This window comes from Tupaia chinensis, unplaced genomic scaffold (genome assembly GCF_000334495.1).
Source record: "Tupaia chinensis unplaced genomic scaffold, TupChi_1.0 Scaffold149696_1, whole genome shotgun sequence".
Classification (NCBI taxonomy): Eukaryota; Metazoa; Chordata; class Mammalia; order Scandentia; family Tupaiidae; genus Tupaia; species Tupaia belangeri.
Window position 1 is genome coordinate 1371157 of NW_006209541.1, and position 3551 is coordinate 1374707.

Sequence of the window (3551 nt, forward strand, 5' to 3'; positions counted from 1 at the left end):
GCACCACACCACAATCCCTTCTCCATTCTCCTCTCGAGATCGTAGGCACTCACACACACACACACACACACATACACATGCCCAGTGTGAGTTTAAGCCACTGGGTCCAGGACTCGAACGGCAATTGAGTACATGGGAGTTCAGCGACGTAGCCGTTATGTTGCTGGTCCCATATTTTTCTTTCGTAGGATTTAAAATTTAATTTGAAATGTATTGATTCTTTTCAAATTTTATGATATTTTTATAAAATCAATCACTATATATCATTATATTATGCAAAATTAATTTTACCATTATGAACTCCTTGTATATTAGTCCAGTTAAAAATATTGTCATGCATGTTATCAATATCAATAGAGACTTTTTCATGTTTTGTGTCCCTTAAGTATATTGATTCTATTGCTGTATTTAATTCTTGCTTTTCAACTTTTAAAATGCAGTGTTCATCATTGGAGTCTTTTTTCTCCCTATTGTTTTCAGTTAACTGAGTATTTGCATTTGGCATCTGTATTTCATTACTTACAGGATATTTTACATTGTCATTTACATTCATTTTTCTCTCTTTAATTTTTTTAAGTTTAGTTTTATTTATTTATCCCTTTAGGGAGAGAAAAAGACAGGTATTCCCAACAGAGTTTCAGGGAACAATTCTACCCCAGCCTCAGTCAACCTGGCACATTGATATACACAATCATACACACATCCAGCATTCACAACCCTGGGGATCCAAAACCAAGACTTTCCCAATAGGCCCCAGCATTGTCTCACTTCTCTGGCACCCTAGCTGGACTCTCTTCAAATTTTTATGTCTTACTGTTGATTACTATTTGAGTTTCAAAATCCACTTGTTTGATCTTCTAATTTTTAATTAACCTCTTTTTTTTTTTTTTTGGAGAGGTTTTTGCTATAGGGCACGTGCGCTCGCCAGACAGACAGAGAGAGACAGAGAGATAGAAAGCAGGAAATCACCCCCCAGGGGGGATGGCCACACCGCAATCCCTTCTCCTCCATTCTCCTCTCGGGATTTTGGGCACGCACGCACACGCGCCCGGCGTGAGTTTAAGCCACCGGGTCCGGGACTCGAACCACGGTCGACTACGTGGGAGTCCAGCGACATAGCCATTGCGCTAACTGCTGGTCCCTTAATTAACCTCTTTTTAATATTTGTGAAAAATTCACCTAAAGGTTTTTGATATGTTACACACTTTATAATATATATATACCTTTTCAAAATATTAATTAAGAACATTTTAAAAAGATAAAAATTTATTGGCATATTATTTACATTATATATATATATATATATATATATATATCCTCCTAAAATATATATCCCAGTGATTTTTCATATATAGCCAAGAATGCACATCCGTTACCTCCATCTAATTCTAGTACTCTTTATTACCCCCAAATGAAACCTTGAATGGAAAAGATTAATTTTGAACCACAAAATCACACCATATTAAAAAAAAAGGAACTCAAAGGAATTAAAAACATAAAAAGATAAAATATGAAATGTTTAGAAAGAAAATTAGGAATAAAGCCTTATGACTGACTTATGCAATAGTTTTTTAAATAATAATGTCAAAAGCACAAACAACTGAAGAAAAAGTAAAACTTCCTCAGCTTTCAAAGATGTATATCAACAGTCACTATCATAAAAGTGAATGGGGACCAGCAGTTAGCATAATGGCTATGTCACTGGACTCCCATGTAGTCGACCGCGGTTCGAGTCCTGGACCCAGCAGCTTAAACTCATGCCAGGCGCGTGCGCGTGCGTGCCCAAGATCCTGAGAGGAGAATGGAGGAGAAGGGATTGTGGCGTAGCCATCCCCCCTTGAGGGTGATTTCTCGCTTTCTGTCTCTCTGTCTCTCTCTGTCTTTCTGGCAAGCGCACATGCCCTATAGTAAAAACCTCTTCAAAAAATAAGAAAGAAAGTGAATGGGATAATCTATCTGCAAATCATATATCATATCTCTGATAAGGTTTATTAAGTTTTATTGCACGGGAGAGGAAAGAGACAGAGAGAGACAGAGGGGGGTATAGCCATGCCACAACCCCTTCTCCTTCCTTCTCTCAGGATTTTGGACATGCACACTTATGTGTCCAGTGTGATTTTCAACCTGTTCGATTTAGCACTTGAACCAAGTTCAACTAATTGGGAGTCCGGCATTTTAACCTTAACCACCTTGCAAATTGCTGGCCACCTGCTGGCCCCAATATGTTTCTAATATACAGAATGTATCCAAAATTATTGCAACTCAATAATAAAAAAAAATCAACGATTCAATAAAAATTGGGTAAATCATTTGAATAAGGATTTATCAAAAGGAGCCCATAAAAATAATGATCCCACACATTTAAAAATTTAAAAAAAAAAGCTCAATTGAGCATGTCAACCAGTATCTTGGTGGTTAAGAAAGCTGGATCTCACATAGCAAGCGGTGTGGTTTGGGTCTCAGATCTGGTGGTCTGGAAAACACTCTGAGTGTAGGTACAGGTGCGCCAAAACTCCTCAAAGAGGAAGAGATGGAGAATTGTGATTGTAACACAACCTTTCCCCATTTGAAATGCTATCTCTTTATTACTATTTTCATATGTTACATTTACTCATATATATCTTTACAGTGTGCAACATTTCTTTCTCCAGCACAATTACCATGCATTATCAGTTAAGACAAAAATGTACACACCACAATCAGCAAAAAGCTTTTAATTTTTTTCCAGATTCTTTATTTTTTTTTATTTTATCTTTATTATTCTTATTTTTGAAAAAATCATTCACTTGCTATATGTCATTTGGCTTGTTAAGAGAATTTACCCAACATGAAATGCTTCTCAGATCATCCGGTTGAGATTTCTATATATGCTATCATTCTCCCTTTTCCTTTCTCTCTGTTTCTGTGGTGAACTCTCATGTACTCCCAACAATTATTTTTTAATGCTCAACATTATAGCTATTAAGGAAATGAAGATCAAAAGCATGAGATACCACTTTATACATACTAAGATAGCTATTAAAAAAAGGAAAATAGTGGGCTGGCAGGTGGCATGATGTTTGGGGTGCTAGCCTCCCACATGGCCAACAGTGATCCCAGTCCTGGACCTGGCAACTTGCTTACTTGCTTTCCGTCTCTCTCTCTCTGTGTCTCTGTCTCTTTTTGGTCACATTGAAGGATGATAACAAATAAAATTAAATTGGATAGATAGTTTGTTTTAAAAAAGAAAGTATTATGTGGAGAAATTAGAACTCATTTATTGTTACTGGGAATGTTTTTGGTAAGTTTCTAAACATACTAAACATAGATTTGCCATATTACCTACTAATTCCACTCCTAAATACACATGTAAGAAAATTGAAACCATATGTTTACAAGTGAATTTGTATGTGAATACCTCTGGCTAATACTGAGACCCATTATTTTTCCTTAAATAAGGAGGAGGTACTGTGATAATGTATCTAATTTTTTAAGGAAATGGACTGTAAAGAAGTTTGCATGTGTGTGTGTGTGTGTGTGTGTGTATGTGTGTGTGTTGTATCTAATTTTTT